Here is an 8,199-nt window from a genome sequence, read left to right as displayed (position 1 = left end):
ATGAAGGCTTGGGAGGGGAGCGGATGAGTTCCACTCTGTGACGCCAGGGGTGTTAGGGTTCATTCAAAGAGGGCGGGGTGGGGGTCTGAAACGATGCCGTTTCAGGGAAGAAAAAATAAAAAAAAAATAATAAACATGATTCGGACCGGGTTGGATTAACCGGCCGGGTCACCGGGTTTGCATGAAACCCGTCGGATCGAACCGGATTCTCCCGGGTCTATTGCGTAAACGGTTCAACGAGTGGCTCAGCCCAGCTAGGTGACCGAGTGACCGGGTTTCCGGTCGAACCGGCTGGATCGACCCGAGTTTGATAACTATAATTTGTATTTGTATTGTTGATCAAAATTATTCAAATTTGCTAATCGTGAAGACTTTCTGTTAAAATATATATTAAAAGAGAAATAAGATACTTATAGTATAAATTTTACGGTTATTTTTTGTATATAAGCTATTTTTTATATAAGTCTTTACAAGTTATTTATATTTATGTGCATATGTTCTTCTTCAGTTCTTCGTGCCACTACTACACGTTGTTATTCTTCTTTGTCACCAACACCATCTCCTCCTTTTCTTTCTCTTTCTCTTCCTCCTCTTTTTTTTTATTATAATTTCTTTTCCTCCATCATTAGTTATCTCGTTGTTGAAAATAATGAATAATTCAAGTTCAAATTGTCAATTAAAACAAAATAAAATTGATTATTATTTTGAATCTAATCAAGTGGTTGAGGTGTGGTTCAATTCTAGTTAATTTTTTTGTTAGTAGTTTATGATTCGATAGGTGAACAATGTTTTATCATTGATGGTTTGAATTGAATGTAATGTAAAAGTTCTGCACTAGAGGAAACATTTTTCTGTATTTGCAGCAAATTTTGCAGCAAATTTGGGTGTAACATGAAGATATTTGGGTGTAAAACGAAAATATTTGAGTATATTTGTTCTTGCCTGAGCGAATGGAGGTATATCTTGGCTCTTGACGAAGGTCGGTGATCCTTCCCTGAAAAGTGTGGTATACGTCGGTTGACTGGAGCGGGGAGCTTGAGTACCTGCAAAGGCACTCCGATGCTTAAGTTAGCAGAGTGATATAGGTGTATGAATATTCTTCTTTCATCAAAAGATGATCTTACCTTTGGTTGTTTCCTCGTCCCTTTATACCCGTGTGGACGAGGTTGTAACGCCTGAGGAGAGGATTAATTGCATATCCGACGTTATCAATTAGAGATTAATGCTGTCCTTCAAAAAGGTCGGTTATAATTGAAGATTATGCGTTTCCGAGCTATAACTCGTAACCGATGTTTACTGGTCATATCACAGCCCCCAAGCTTGTCCTGACTTAAAAGAGACATGTTAAGCTTTTAAATGGTCATTAGCGAGTTATAGCTCGGCATATGGAGCCCCCAGCTTAATGTGGTTCATTTAAGTAAAACCGTTTTGTTTTGAAAGGGTTTGGGAGATGGAAAGGTAGTGGGAATTAATTCTTATGGTTTTTCGTAGCACACTTTATTTATTGTGTTAATAATAGTTGTGCTATTTCCAATGCGTTGCATCTACCGTTGAGAGTGGGTGGACTCGAACGGCTGATATCATCTTACGGAACTGAAAAGTTTTGTTAAATGAAAAGGAAAGGGGACTTGGTGTTTTTCTTTTGTTGCAGTACAAGAAATCTTCAGAGGCTTTTAAGGAGAATGAGTACTAGAGGTTAGTGAAATTTCCTTCATTTCTTATTCTCAGAAGTACTTTTCTTTATTTCGTTTACAAAAATGAGTGAGAGAAAGAAAAAGGCATTACCCAAGGTTGAAGACAGTGTGTCTTATGACTGGGTAGATAGTGATGTTCAGATACGGGCTTCGCTTTTCTCAGATGTAGATAGTGTTGGCAGAGTGATTTTGTCCAGGATAGTGAAACCAGTGTTTCGTCTGGAATTGTTGCCATGCAGTCGGTCTGATCGAGTCTATCATAGGAGAAAAGATTTTGAGAGTTTTTATATGTATAGCCCTGTATTGGAGGAGTTGCGTGTTAAGCTTCCGTTCTCCAGCTTTGAGTGTGATGTTATGACACAGATGAATTGTGCCCCCTCTCAAATCCATCCTAACGGTTGGGCATTTATCAAATGTTTTGAAATTTTGATGGAGTTTCTTGAAGTTGAAACAGATTTAGAGTTATTCTTTTCACTATTTCAAGCCAAGGGTGTTTGGAAGGGGTTGTGGATAAATCTGAATAGCACCCCAGATTTTGCTGTTTTCAAACTTTATAAATCATCTTTCAAAGATTTTAAAGAAATATTTCTAAAGGTAAAATCTGTAGATGAGGAGTTCCCGTTTTATCTTGATGAGCACCTGGGAGAGAAATTTCCCATGTATTGGTGTTGCCAACCAAATCATATACTAGGCCCCGAGCTTATTAGTGGTCGGAATGAATGCATATTGTCTTTTCTGATTGAAATGGTTGATAAGGGTGGTTTAGTGTCCGTGTCAGAGTTGCTCCCTTGGGAGGATGACAGATCGGCCGTTTTGGATTATCTAGGTGAGGAATTTTGTGGATGTAGGCTTTTTTATGTGAGATATATTTGTTCTGATATTCTAATTTTTTTTTTTTGTAGCGGGGAAGTATCCTGGAGTATCGGCTTCAAGCCTAAGGTCTCGGTTTAAGGCAAAAAATTTTGAAGGTTCCTCTTCAAACCTGGAAAAGGTTGATGGTGGGGCCGAGGTTAACCAACCTCCGAAGAAAAAGGGAATTGTGTTTAAGAAAAGGAAAACAGATTTGATGGAGTTGGATGGTAGAGGAAGTAAGCAAGAGATGTTATCATTGGAAGATTTGTCGAGTTTTACCTTGAAACAAGAAAAATTGCACACTTTTGATAATGAAAGGGAGAGTTCTTCTGTTTGGTGTCCGAAGTTTCCGTTTAATGTTGTTGCTGATGAGGTTGTTCAATCATCTGCCGACGTTTCTTTGGTGGAGGAGGTCGGGGACATAGGAGTCGACCAATTTCTACAGGTTAGTTTTTTTTTTCAGTCTTGCTGACTTATACAAAAAATAATATAGTTACTTACTTATTGTCATTTTGAATGGCAGGTTCTGGGGTTTCGTCTTGCTAGTATTGGTCGCAGTCAAGAGAAGAAACACAAAAAATTGTCAAATGATGCTTCTGCAACTATTGCTTTAAAAGAGGAGCTTCTGTTGAAAGACAAGTCCTTATCTTATCTGAAAGAAAAATTTGCTGAAGTTGAAAGTGAATTAAAGGGTGAGAAGGAAGGTTGGGAAAAGACAGTGAAGTTATTGCGAAGAAGGAAGAGGATCTCATCAGTCTAGGCAACCAAGTTGTTGAATTGACCTCTAAAATGAAAGAAATGGAGAGTGCCAAAGAGGGTGACATTCTGGATGCATTTGCAGAGGGGTTTGAGCGAGCTGTGACCCAGGCAAAATTTCTTGTACCTGAGGCAGACTTCTCTGCTATGGAGCCTGGGAAAATAATTCGTGAAGGCGAGCTTGTTGATGACGAGGAAGCTGCCGAGGAAGGCGATGATAACTTGGCTGATTAGGGCTTTTTTTAGCATTTTGGGCTGTATTTTTGTGGAACCTTGCCTCTTACTTTTTGAAATAGGATCTGTTATTTATGTATGTGCTGGAAACTTTGTTTTGTCTTTTCTGAATGCTTGTTAAGATTCTGACTTATCCTTATGAGGATATTTTGACTGTGTTGTTATTTAAGCGTTTAGTATTTGCTTAAATGTTGCGCATTCGTTACTGAATAATGCGACTTTGGTGGTAACCTTTTCGTGAAAGGTCGTCGAAGTCTGATAGTTTGGTAACAGTTTTAACTGAAAAAATGCATGAAAATATGCTACAAAATGTTGAGTTTTATTATGAATAGTACCTTGACATGTTATATGTCGGTAAGCTAGCCTCGTTAAAACCTTCTTGAGCAAAACCTCTTTTGGGAAAAATCTCAAGTTAGGAAAAAGAGTACTAGCATGTTGTTGTCCTTGACTGTAGTATCGCTTTAAGGAGTGTACATTCCATGTGCTGGAGATTTTGTCTCCATCTAAATGTTCTAACTTGTAGGCACCTTTTCCTAAAACTTCACATACTCGGTATGGACCGTCCCAAGTTGCTGCGAGCTTTCCGTGGGTGGAAGGTCGGCGAGCCTGTTCTGTTTTTCTTAGTACTAAGTCGCCGATGTGGAATCCTCTAGGAATTACTTTCTTTGAATATCGCCGGGCAAGTTGCTGTTGTAATGCTCGGTGCCGAACAGCTGCTATATCTCGGATTTCTTCGACTAGGTCAAGCTCGGCCAACCGAGCTTGGTCATGATTTATAGCTTGCGTTCTCAGCGAGCTTTGTGAGACTTCGATGGGGATCATCGCCTCCGAGCCGTATACTAGACGAAACGGAGTTTCCTTAGTTGTTGAGTGTGTTGTAGTGTTATATGCCCATAGCACCTCAGGAATAAGCTCGGCCCACGCCTGATGAGCGGATAATTTATACGCTTTTTGGCATTGTTTTTAGTATGTTTTTGGTAGTTTTAGTTGAGTTTTTATTATATTTTTATTAGTTTTTAGTTAAAATTCACTTTTCTGGACTTTACTATGAGTTTGTGTGTTTTTCTGTGATTTCAGGTATTTTCTGGCTGAAATTGAGGGATCTGAGCAAAAATCTGATTCAGAGACTGAAAAGGACTGCAGATGCTGTTGGATTCTGACCTCCCTGCATTCGAAGTGGATTTTCTGGAGCTACAGAAGCCCAATTGGCGCGCTCTCAACGGCATTGGAAAGTAGACATCCTGGGCTTTCCAGCAATATATGATAGTCCATACTTTGCCCAAGATTTGATGGCCCAAACCGGCGTTCAAAGTCACCCTCAGAATTCCCAGCGTTAAACGCCCAAACTGGCACAAGAATGGGAGTTAAACGCCCAAACTGGCACCAAAACGGGAGTTAAACGCCAAGAAGAGTCTCTACACGAAAAATGCTTCATTGCTCAGCCCAAGCACACACCAAGTGGGCCCGGAAGTGGATTTTTATGTCATTTACTCATCTTTGTACACCTTAGGCTACTAGTTTTCTATAAGTAGGACCTTTTACTATTGTATTTTCATCTTGGTTCTTCTGGTTCCCTCTCTGGGGCCGAAACCAATGATCACTTCTGTTCTTATGTATTTTCAACGGTGGAGTTTCTACACACCATAGATTAAGGTGTGGAGCTCTGCTGTACCTCGAGTATTAATGCAATTACTATTGTTCTTCTATTCAATTCCGCTTGTTCTTTGTCCAAGATATCACTTGTTCTTCAACTTGATGAAGGTGATGATTGACGCCCATCACCATTCTCACCCATGAACAAAGTGACTGACAACCATTCTTGTTCTACAAGCATCTGAGGCTCTAGTGAATATCTCTTGGATTCTTTAATCGGAATCTTCGTGGTATAGGCAGGACCTGATGGCGGCATTCAAGAGAATCCGGAAGGTCTAAACCTTGTCTGTGGTATTCTGAGTAGGATTCAATGATTGAATGACTGTGACGTGCTTCAAACCTGTAACCTACTGGGCGTTAGTGACAGACGCAAAAGAGTGATTCTATTCCGGTAGGGGAGGGAACCAAACCAGTGATTGGCAGCACTGTGACAGAGTGCGTGCATTAGCTTTCACTGCGCGGATGGGAGGTAGCTGCTGACAACAGTGAAACCCTACACGAGCTTGCCATGGAAAGGAGTAAGAAAGGATTGGATGAAGGCAGTAGGAAAGCAAAGAGACGGAAGGGAAGGCATCTTCATATGCTTGTCTGAAGCTCTTACACCAATGATATACATAAGTATCTCTATCTTTATCTTTATGTTATTTTCGTTCATCATCTATACCCATTTGAGTCTGCCTGACTGAGATTTACAAGATGACCATAGCTTGCTTCATACCTCCAATCTCCGTGGGATCGACCCTTACTCGCGTAAGGTATTACTTGGACGACCCAGTGCACTTGCTGGTTAGTTGTGCGAAGTTGTAGTGATCACAATTTCGCGCACCAAGTTTTTGGCGCCGTTGCCGGGGATTGTTCTTGTGTATGGACAACTGACGGTTCATCTTGTTGCTTAGATTAGGTATTATTTTTCTTCAGAGTTCTTAAGGATGAATTCTAGTGTTTCAAAGTGATGTTCTTATCATCACCAAAGCTGATTGATTTTCATCAATTTAGCTCTTGAATGCAATGTCCTGCTGAAGCTTAGCCGGCCATGTCTAATTCCTTTAGACTAAAGCTTTAGACTAACATTGCATGATTCCTGGAATTCTCATTAAGAATTTTGATACCTTTATTTTCCTTTTCACTTAATTTTCGAAAAAGCACAAAAAAATTACAAAATCATAAAATCCAAAAATATTTCTGGTTTGAGTCTAGAGTCTCATCTTAAGTTTAGTGTTAATTGCATGTTCTTATTGCATTCATGCATGTGTCCTCATTGATTTTCAAGTTGTTCTTGATGATTTTCTTGTTTTGATCTTTGAATTCTATTGACTTGAGTGTTTTGTTGTTTCCCATATATACAAACTGCTAAGTTTGGTGTCTTGCATGCATTATTATTTGATTTTAGTTGCATTTTGATTATTCCTCATTATTAAAAATCCAAAAATATTTTTAATTTGTGTCTTTTCAAGTCAACAATACAGAGAATTGAAGATTCAGAACATACTGCAGAGGAATCACACAGAAAAAGCTGAGCATTCGAAAATGCCTAGTGAAGAAGGACAGACTGGCGTTTAAACGCCAGCCAGGGTGCCTGGTTGGGCGTTTAACGCCCAAAAGGGTAGTAGTTTGGGCGTTAAACGCCAGAATGTGCACATTCTGGGCGTTTAACGCCAGGATGGCAAAGGGGGAAGATTTTGTTTTCAAAATCAATTTTTTTCAAGATTTCAAAGTTTTTCAAAATCAAATCTTTTTCAAATCATATCTTTTCAATCAAATGTTTTCAAAATCAATTTCTTTCCTTTTTCAAAGATACTTACTAACAATTAATGATTTGATTGAACGTTTTTTGCCTTTTCTGTTAAGGAAGGTTTTATGTTTGAATCATATCTTTTCTTGTTAGGCAAGTCATTAATTTTTAAAATCATATCTTTTCAAATTGTTTTAAAATCATATCTTTTCAAATTGTTTTCAAATCATATCTTTTCAATTACATCTTTTTAAAACCAATCATATCTTCTTAACCACATCTTTTTCAAAATAGTTTTCAATCAAATCTTTTTAATTTCTAATTTCAAAATCTTTTTTCAAAAATCACTTGATTTCTTTTTCACTCTTATTTTCGAAAATCAATTAAGTGTTTTTCAAAATGTTTTCAAAATCTTTTACTTAATTTTCGAAATTACTTCCCTTCTTCTCACATCCTTCTGTTTATGGACTAACACTATCTCTTAACGCAAAATTCGAACTCCATCTTCTTTGATAAGTTCGAATTTTCTACTTCTGTCTTCTATTTCTCTTCTTCCTCTGACACCTCAAGGAATCTCTATACTGTGACATAGAGGATTCTATATTTTCTTGTTCTCTTCTCTTTCATATGAGCAGGAACAAAGACAAAGGCATTCTTGTTGAAGCTGACCCTGAACCTGAAAGGACCTTGAAGAGAAAGCTAAGAGAAGCCAAAGCACAACTCTCTTTAGAGGACCAGACCGAATTCTTCAAAGAAAAAGAAGACATGGCAGCCGAAAACAACAACAATGCCAACAATGCAAGGAAGGTGCTGGGTGACTTTACTGCACCTACTCCCGACTTCTATGGGAGAAGCATCTCTATCCCTGCCATTGGAGCAAACAACTTTGAGCTTAAACCTCAATTAGTTTCTCTAATGCAACAGAATTGCAAGTTCCATGGACTTCCAATGGAAGATCCTCATCAGTTCTTAACTGAATTCTTGCAAATCTGTGACACAGTCAAGACTAATGGGGTAGACCCTGAGGTCTATAGACTGATGCTATTCCCTTTTGCTGTAAGAGACAGAACTAGAATATGGTTGGACTCTCAACCTAAAGAAAGCCTGGACTCTTGGGAAAAGCTAGTCAACGCCTTCTTGGCAAAGTTCTTTCCACCACAAAGATGGAGTAAGCTTAGAGTGGAAGTCCAAACCTTCAGACAGAAGGATGGAGAATCCCTCTATGAAGCTTGGGAAAGATACAAACAATTAATCAGAAGATGTCCTTCAGACATGCTT

The 8,199-nt window shown here is 38.8% G+C and overlaps 1 non-coding gene across 1 annotated transcript; it reads right to left on the bottom strand.

Moving 5' to 3' along the window:
• Positions 1-8,091: 8,091 nt before the first annotated feature.
• LOC130942443 (small nucleolar RNA R71) lies at positions 8,092-8,199 on the bottom strand. The gene has a single exon (XR_009071013.1). It is a non-coding gene; the product is annotated as a small nucleolar RNA R71 (small nucleolar RNA).

This window comes from Arachis stenosperma, chromosome 7 (assembly GCF_014773155.1).
Source record: "Arachis stenosperma cultivar V10309 chromosome 7, arast.V10309.gnm1.PFL2, whole genome shotgun sequence".
Taxonomy (NCBI): domain Eukaryota; kingdom Viridiplantae; phylum Streptophyta; class Magnoliopsida; order Fabales; family Fabaceae; genus Arachis; species Arachis stenosperma.
Note: the sequence above shows the minus strand (reverse complement) of the source record. Positions and strands in the feature narration are given on the sequence as shown.